Source organism: Neofelis nebulosa, chromosome 13, assembly GCF_028018385.1.
Source record: "Neofelis nebulosa isolate mNeoNeb1 chromosome 13, mNeoNeb1.pri, whole genome shotgun sequence".
NCBI classification, from domain to species: Eukaryota; Metazoa; Chordata; class Mammalia; order Carnivora; family Felidae; genus Neofelis; species Neofelis nebulosa.
In genome coordinates this window covers 72,548,893-72,558,694 of record NC_080794.1, presented here as the reverse complement: position 1 = coordinate 72,558,694, position 9,802 = coordinate 72,548,893, and the positions used below count along the sequence as shown (strand labels likewise).

Sequence of the window (9,802 nt, the reverse complement as noted above, 5' to 3'; positions counted from 1 at the left end):
TCTCTCTCTCTCTCTCTGTCTCTCTCTCAAAAAAAAATTTTTTTTTTAGAAAAGAAGAAAGTATAAAATCAATGACAGATTATCACCTTAAGAAAGTAGAAAAGGAAGAGCAAATTGAACCCAAAGTAAATGAGAGGAGGGAAAAATAAATATAAGAGAGCTAAACAATGAAATAGAAAATGGACAAATCATACATAAAAATCATTAACACCAAAAGCTAGTTATTTGGAAAATATGAATAACATTGATAAATTTCTAACCAGACTTATCTGAAAAACAAAAACAAGGAAAGACAAAAGAAAACCTCAGTCTCCAATAACTTCACTGGTAAGTTCCACCAAATATTTAAGGAAGAAATAATGCCAATTCTATACATACAACCTCTTACAGAAGTTGAAAGAGGAAGGAACTCTTCCTAAATCATTTTACAAGAGCAGAATTATCCTGATACAAAAACTAGACAAATATAAGACTATATACCTCCCTCATAAACATAGGTACAAAAATCTATAATGAAATAGTAGCTACTCAAACCCAGCAATATATAAGAAAGATAACATGTCATGGTAAAGTGGGGTGTATCCCAGAAATGCATGGTTTGATCAGCATTCAAAAATCTATCCATGTAGGGGCGCCTGGCTAGCTCAGTTGGTGGAGCATGTGACTCCTGATCTTGGGGGTCTTGAGTTCAAGCCTCATGTTAGGTGTAGAGATTATTTAAATAAAAATCTTTTTTTTTAATTAAAAAAATCTTTATTCATATTTTAGAGAGAGAGAGACAGAGTGCAAGTGGGGGAGGAACAGAGAAAGAGGGAGATACAGAATCCAAAGCAGACTCCAGGCTCTGAGCTGTCAACACAGAGCCTAACACAGGGCTCAAACCCACAAACTGCGAGTTCATGACCTGAGCTGAAGTCAGACGCTTAACCAACTGAGCCACCCAGGCGCCCTGTAAATAAAATCTTAAAAAATCAATCCTTGAAATGAAATTAGGCTAAGAACTCCATTTACAAAGGCATAAAAAACACTTATGGATACATTTAATGACAGAAGTGCAAGACTTACACTAAAAACTTACAAAACCGTTGAAATAAAAAAAGATCTAAAGAAATGGGAACATGCCCGACGTTTACGGACCAGAAGACTTAACATTGTTATGATGGTAATACTCCCCAAATTGACCTACACATTCAACACACACTGTATCAAAATCCTAGCAGATTTTTTGGCGGAGACTGACAAGCTACTACTAAAATTCATGTAAAAATTCAAAAGATCCAGAATAACTAAAACGATCTTGAAAAAGAAGAACAAAGAGTTGAAAGACTCACTCTTCTCAATTTCAAAATGTACTTCAAAATGAAAGTCATCAAGAGAGTGTGGTACTGGTATAAGAATAGATATATAGGTCAGTGGAATATATAACTAATTTTTAAACCTCAATAATAAAACATGTAACTCACTTAAAGAAAATTTTCAATAGATACTTTACTAAAGCAGATCTATGAATGGCCAGTAAATACATGAATTCTCAACATCATTAGTAATTATAGAAATACGAACTCTTCCTGGAGACTTGGAGTTTAAGCAGTGACATTTGTGAAATGTCAGTGACATTGTCACTCAGTGACATTGATGAAAAGATAGAACAAAATGCTACAAGCATGGAACATTGCATTAAGGAAATACAATCTGAAGTTAACAAGCAGTGTCCAGAGGTGCAGCTGCAAACGACAACTGACTGTTTTGAGTGGCTAGATAACTATAATTGTAATTCATCCAAGTCACCTTTCATTCCCCATGGAGATTTGATGAAATTCCTCAAAACACTGCAAGATTCGTTGAAGAGTGAACTAAATCAAGAAGAAGTGATCCTGGATTCACTTTGGGATCTCTCCTGCCAGAGCAGCACTTCATTCCCGGCAACTCTAAGTGGAGCATCTTTCCATTTCCTCTCTGGGACTTCTCTTCATTCTGTTGAAGATGATTCCTCCACGGATGCACAGTCCATCTGGGATAACATAAGACTGCATCTTTGACGCTTCTCAGTGAAGAAATTACAAAGCCATAATGAAATCATCAATTCACAGCACAAAATTTGGTTGAAAAAGCAGTGCCTACAACAACTGTTATTTCTTTATCCAGAATTGGAAGTTATAATCAAGTACCAAAGCATACAGAATAAACTGTTGGCTGAGCTCCTGCAGAACTGTTTTCCTGCTTATAGCAGAGAATCGAATTTAGACATAATGGCTCATGGATACCAAAGTACAATGCTTAAGTTATACTCGATGATAAAAGAGGATTTTAACACACTACATGAAGTTTTAGCTCCCACCTCAACGGTGAAATTCATTAAAGAAACTTTCCTGGATACTGTTGCAGAAGAAATGGCAAAGTTTCTTGAAAATTTTTGTGAGCTGCAGTTCAAAGAAAGTGCTGTCCGTGTGATTAAAACAAATCAAGAACTCCAGCAGGCTTAGAGGAGCAGTGCATGCTCTGGGTTAGTGAGTTTTTAAATTTGTTCAGTTTGACTTAAGCCTTTTGATACCTTTAATTTTCTAACATTTTTCTATTTAGTTAAACTTATTGCAAACTCGAAACTAAATCAGAAAATAAATATTATGAAATTTTACAGTGCACATTTCTCTTCTGCATTTCTTTTTCTGTAAGTACAGTTCTAGAAGTGCTTTTTTTCCCCATTCTTTAAATTATTAAAGATATTGAAAACGTAGTCAAAAATGTTGCCAATGAGTTTTGGTTTTTTTGATTGCATAAATTACTGGGTGAAACTGTATGTATGTATGTATATATACATATACATATACATATACATATACATATACATATACATATACATATATATACATATATACACATATATATATATACACATATATATATGAGTCAATATTTATATGTATGTAACAAAAAAGTACAATTCTTAACCCATTGTATCTTCCAAAGCTGAAATGTCATTAGGTAAAAAGAATTGTTAAAAATTTGTTGAAATTTACATAAACTAAAATTGGACATTTAGAACTGTATTCTTTTAGTCACTCAATTCCAATAAAGAGCTATTATGAAATGGTAACTATAAAATTCTATATTATAATTGGTCACAGAGGCATAGCATTTTAGCTATGGCTGACTTAAAAGCTCCTCTAGTATTATTTCTATAAGAATATACATAGAGAAAAGGTAATTTGAAAATTGCTAATTTTATATAAAAGATAAAGGAAAAAAGAAAGAAATTATTGTGATATAATAAACTTTTCCGTCACCATTTTAATCTCCCACTAGTGGAGAAAAATCACGATAAAAATATTATTTTTGAAAATTATTAGTCATGCTTTTATGTGAAAACTCTGAGGTATATTTCTAAATAGGTACATAAACTGTATTTTTTAAGTGTTTGAAAATTGTCATTTGGTGAATTGCTGTCTTTGAATTTATGATCACTTTATAAAAATTTCCATAGCTCACTATATTTTTACATACCTTCCTTAATAAAATGCCAGAATACCAAAAAAAAAAAAAAAAAAAAGAAAGAAAGAAAAGAAAAAGAAAGAAATATAAACTAAAAAAATCCAGTGAGGTACCACTACATACTACATACTACCAGAATGGCTAAACTCAACAAAACTGACAATACCAACTCTAAGCTAGAATATAGAACTGGAACTCTCATTCATTAATGGTAGGAATGCAACTTACCACATGACCAGAAACATGTCCACAAATGTCCATAGCAGCTTTATCCATAACAGCCCAAAGCTGGAAACAACACAAATGTCCATCAGTAGGTGAATTGATAAACAAATGTTGGCATATCTATACCATATAACACTATTAAAGCACAAAAAGAAATGAATTACTTTTTGATACTTATATATCTTTTTATTTTATTTTATTTTTTTAATTTTAAAGAGCGAGAAAGTACACAAGCAGAGGCAGAAGGAGAGAGAGAAAGATTCCCAAGCAGGCTTCACACTCTGTGTGGAGCCCAATGCGGGGCTGGATCCCGTGATCCTGGGATCATGATCTGAGCTGAAATCAAGAGTTGGACGCTAAACTGACTGAGCCACCCAGGCACCCCAGGAAATGAATTATTAGTAGTCATGATAACATAGATGAACCTTAAATGCATTATGCTCAGGTTAATAATGCAGACTCAAAAACCTGCATCCTATCTGATCCCATTTATATGAAATTCTAGAAGAGGCACAGTTATAGTGAAGGAAAATACTAGTGATTGCTAGAGGCTGGGGTAGGGAAAAAGGAGTAAATACAAAGGGGCACAAGGAAATTTTGGAGGTGAAGAAAATAGCCTATATCTTGATTGCAGTGGTGTTAACATTGCTGTATATATACAGTTGTCAAGAGTCATTTAATTATAACATTTAAATGAGAAAATTTCATACTATGTAAATTATACCTTAATAAAGTTGATTTTTAAAAATAATGAACATCAAGGGTGCTTGGGTGGCTCAGGCGGTTAAGCATCTAACTCCTGATTTTAGCTCAGGTTATGGTTCATGGGTTCGAGTCCCACATTGGAGTCTCCTTGGGATTCTCTCTCTCCCTCTCCCTGCTCCCCCCACCTCCCGCTTGCACACATGCTCTCTTTCTCTCTCAAAATAAAATAAACTTAAAAAGAATGAACATCCTTATTTAATTCCCATTGTGATAGCACTCTGAAGGGAAGGTATAGATACCAGGGGAACATTTAATACAGAATCCTGAAATCTGGGTAGATTTCCCTGAAAAAATGAAATCATGCACTGCAGAGATTCATAAATGAGTAGGTGAAGAAGGAAAGGAAGGAAGCAGAGGAAGGAACATGTGCAAAGGCCCTGAGTCTTGAATCCTCTCATGGCAACCTTTCCAATAGAAATCCCACTTCTGCTTGCCCAGCCTTCACACCAGTGGGTAGTTCAATGCTGTAATTATTGTAATTAATAACCATGACCACTATTCATTGAAGATTTACTGTGTCTTTGACTTCATAGTAGACAATTATTCCTCATCGCATTTACTCTTTCAAACTGTACCCACAAGGTAGACTCAATTAGTCCACCCCTTTTATGGATAAGAACTTCAAGACTTAGAGCCATGAGGTAACTTGTCCATGTCCACACATTTAGCAAATGCCAGAGCCGGAATTCACATTCAGGCTTATGACACTCCAGCCCCTGAGTTCCCAGACACCACTCTATACAGCTTCAGTGAGACAATTCATTGGCTCCCCTCTGCAGGTCACACATCACTACCTTTCCTTACTCTACTTCATATAACACAGTTTCCAATCCCTTCATTGTCCGTTATCTGTTAACACACCAGTTTGTCCACGTCCTTCATGAAATTCAACTCCCAAATCTAACAGTTCAGTGATGTTGGAAGAGAGGGCTGTCAAGTGAATGAGCTCTTACAATGAGATCTCTAGAAACCCTGTGCTCAAGAACAAACGGATTTCATGACCACGTTTAAGGTACGTAGATATGGACACACAACTGAGATGCTTTTGAATTTCCTTTTCTGGAGCACAGAGCAGTGCAGAGGAAAGAGTATGGCTTTGGGGGCCCAATGCAGGTTGGGTATCCTGGCTCTGACATCCACGGGCTCTATGTAACCTTAGGCTGGGTTTGTGATCTCTCCATTTTATCATCTGTACACAGGGCTAACAAAGTCTACTCTGCTGGGGTCTTGTGGCCTTTTGGAGAGAGAAAGTACCCAAAATACCCAGCATGCAGCCTGCCAACTGTAAGTGCTTTTTCAAAAATATTTTTATTTATTTGTTCTGAAAGAGAGAAAGAGTGAGCAGGGGAGGGGCAGAGAGGAGAGAGAGATCGAGAGAGAGAGAGAGAGAGAGAGAGAGAGAGAGAGAGAGAGAGAATCTTAAGCAGGCTCCAAACTGCCAGTGCGAGGCCTGATGAGAACTCACGAACCCTGAGATGATGATCTGAGCCCAAGTCGGGTGCTTAAGCAACCGAGTCACGCAGGTGCCCTTCAAAGATCTTTTTAAAGGTTCTGGGTAGTTAGGTTCCCTGGATCTGGCAGCTAGCTTCCTGATTCTAAGTCTACTGTCCTTTTACTCATAGGCTGGAAATACATTTTTTTCATCGTCCTATCATAGAGATATATTTGAGGCTTTGCTATCTTAGAGGTTTTTCCTCTCAAGCAGTACATTTTCTTTTGGCTGCCGGAGAAGCCCAGAATGAAAACTGTACAGATGCTTCAAGGGTCTATTTTGAACTCCCACCTAGTGGCTTCTCAGTTTCTGTAAACTTTATAAGTGAATGGTGGTAGGTATGTAGGTGGGAAGCGATTTGATTTACCACTATAAATAAATACTACCATAGTATAAAATTTAGGTATCATAATTGATCACCTTGGGGTGCTCACTGGCAGTCAGACAAGACCAGTAGGGTTGAGTTTCATTGTGCCCAAGCTATATGGCAGTCTTCTTATCCAATACTCAGTCTACTGGCATTAATTGAGTACTTTACATGGCAAGTTAGCCAAGTGCATGGCAGGATCCCTGCCCCTTCTAGCCAAAACTGCCCTGTCTACAGCCCAACTCAGGGAGTCTGGTCTAGACAGGTTTCTGAATGTAGAGGAAACTGATTGGTCCCAGGATGGACACCTGACCCTAGAGTAACTGAGCAGTGACCACTGGGGTGATGTGGTGACATAAACTCTGACCAATAGGGTAGCAGTCATTGAATCTAGGAAACTTGTTTCCTCTAGGTCTGGGGAGGATTTGGCAGATGGCATGGGGTCAGGGAGCTTATGTGTAGAGGATAGCACAGCCTTTGAGGGAAATGGAGAGCCCATCTTCGGGTTCTAAGGGCTTTTCCTTCCCAGTTTTCTGTTTATTTACCGCTTCATTCAACCAGTACTTACTGAATACCCACTATAAATCAGGTCCTTGCTGGGTCCCTCTTGAAATGAAAGATAATCTTTGCTCTCCCGGTGCTTCTAGTCTGGAGAAGAGAGCCATTAATAGAATAATCACAGATAAATGAATACTTTTTAAACTTTGGTGAAATATGAAGAAAAAATGTAGATAGGGAGCCAGGAGACATGAACAGAGACATCTGACCTAGTCTGGGAGCCTGAGAGACCCTCCCTGGGAAGGAGAACGTTGTGCTGAGACATGAAGACCAGTGGGAGTTATTTAGTTGAAGGGTGAATTTAGGGGAGAAATGTGTTCCAGGAAGGGCGAACAGCATGTGTAAAGGCAGGAGGGAATGTGGCGTGTTTAGTGACCGTCAGAAAGTCAGTGTGTCAAGAGCAGGTAGATGCTATTTACATCTATCCACAAACACTTTTCCTTAATGTGGCCTGAAGGGACCTTTCCTTGCAAACAAAAGCCCAATGGATAAAAGCATCTCCTGCATATTCCAGGTGCGCAGAGGGGTACAAGAGCAGTGAAATAGCTTCATCTTCGCTCTACCATTTATCAGCTGTGTGACCTAATACCTGAGGCTCAGTTTGTGCGTCTGGAAATAGAGATAACAAAAAACATTTGTCCAGAGCTGCAGTGAGGATTACATTTGATGATGCCTGTGTGCCCGCCTCGCTTGGTTTGTGGCGCATACTAGGTGCTTACTACATACCTCTGCTATTAGCCAAATCACTGAGAAAGGACTAGGGCTCAGTAGGAACTCTATTCTTCTTCTTCTTCTTTTTTTTTTTTTTTCCCCAAAGTGTATTTATTTATCTTGAGACAGAGAGTGCAAGTGGGGGAGGAGCAGAGAAAGAGGGAGAATCTCAAGCAGGCTCTGTGATTGTCAGTGGAGAGCCCACGCGGGGCTCAAACTCACAAAACCCTGAGATCATGACCTGAGCCATCTGAAGAGTCAGACGCTTAACCAACTAAGCCACCCAGGCACCCCCATATTTAAATATTTAAATATCTGTTAATCTAAAAACTCTCTTCTTTTTTTTACTCCAGTGAGGGTGGAGGTGGGGCCAAGACGAATGCAGTGTTCAAAACAAGTTGAACGATACAAGAGAAACTAAGGGATGCACCGAGGCAGGGCTCCGTCATTAGCACGGGTCAACACAGCCAGGTGTACGGGATGCCATATCCAGGGAGCGGGGCTGGAGCCCAGAAGAGGGGAGCTGGGCAAGGGGATCGTGTGGGGCCGGAGACATCGGTCCAACTTCAGAGGCCAGCTCCAGTCTGGGACAGAAAGTCCAGTGAAAGTCATTAGTACTCGTGAACTCCACGAGGGTGGGGCCGCTCGGCTCTCGTTCCTCCGCTGAATCCCAGGTTCTAGCAGGTGCTCGGTGTTAAGTGGATGGAGCAATGATGGTTATCTAGGCCTGGAGTCACATCCCTCACCTCCGGTGTGAGGAGGTCGGGAGGGGCTGTATTGCGGCTTTGAGCAATCTGTCCATCTGTTCCAGGGTTCTTCCCGTAAGAAGTTACCAGCAGCAGCATACAAGGCTAAAGTGGAGGGCAGTGGCAGAGAGGCAGAGACAAGGAATGAGGGGCCTGGCCATCGGGCTTGGGTTCTGGACAGGACTGATTCCAGAAAGAGTACAGAACTGGGCAGGGCTACTGAAAAGGCAAGGGATCCCAGTCCCGTGGATGAATCCTCAGAAGGAGATGGTGGCAGAGCCCTGGAGATACACAGGCTTCTCTTCACACGTATCAACTGACCACCTCATTCTGTACATGCATCGTGGGATGTTTAATCTTTCCTACCCAGTGGTTGTTTTTGTTGGCTTGTTAAGCCACTGTGGAAATGGAAGTAAAAGGAAAAGAAAGCTGGGAAATTTTTATTTCCAGGAAACAGGGTGGAGGCAATACCCAAAAGGCACGCCATAAAGTTGTTGTAGACAATTGTATAATTGTCAAGAAGTGAGCTAAACATTTTGTTCGGAGCCGCCTAGTGGCCTAAGCAAGGAGGGAAACGGGGCGGTGATGGGCTCATTTACGGTGTTCCGAAGATAAACCACTGCAGTTCAGAGAGAGAAAGCCTTTGAGGGTATTGAAACCTGGGCAGCGTATTCCCCGGGGTCGCCACACAAAGGAGACCCGTGGGGACACGGGGCTTCTGCCAGCACACTGGTGTGCGACTGCTCACACGTTTTCTGCCCCCATCAGGCCCAGCTCAGGAGCCAGAGTGGACTCAGGAGGCTTACCCACAGACCCAGCTGGGGAACAGAATAGGGGAGAACTAACGTCTCTATCCTGCCAGACACATCTCTACCTGGACCATTGCTAGAGACCAAGAAGGGTGTTTCTTCAAACTCTGGGGATGAAGGAACCGGACACCAGCAGCGTTAATTCCCCACCTGGCCCTGGAAACCAGTGTGAAGTTGGTTTTGACACAAATGGAGGTGTAATTAATGAGATTATTAAGGGAGTGAGAGTCAAAAGCCATCCCCAGCTGTGGGGCTTCACTTGGCTTACCCTCCGGTGACTCATTAGCTTAGGCACAATCCTCGTATGCCTGATTTAGAGGACTTAACCTTCAGAGAAAGACTTTAGTGCAATAAAGCAAATGTCAGCAAGTTCGATGCAGCTTAGCGCACCACCCTAGCCTGCACCCAGCTTCCCAGCCCCCCGCGCTCCCTGCCTGAGACCCCTCAGCCACTCAGCACCTTGACAGGCCCACACGATGGGCAGGCTTCTGGGTCACGTTCCAAGGTTGAGCAGAACCTCAGGGATTTGAAGCCTGGGAAGGAACTCAGGCATCAACTAGACCAAGCCCTGGACAAGTTTGGTCCAGCGAGATTGCTGGAGATTAGCTCCACAGTGCTGGAGTTAGGGGCGGGGTGAGAG

General features: G+C 40.9%; 1 pseudogene; it reads left to right on the top strand.

Moving 5' to 3' along the window:
• Window positions 1-1,604: 1,604 nt before the first annotated feature.
• LOC131492442 (uncharacterized protein KIAA0825-like) lies at window positions 1,605-2,508 on the top strand (annotated as a pseudogene).
• Window positions 2,509-9,802: the final 7,294 nt, after the last annotated feature.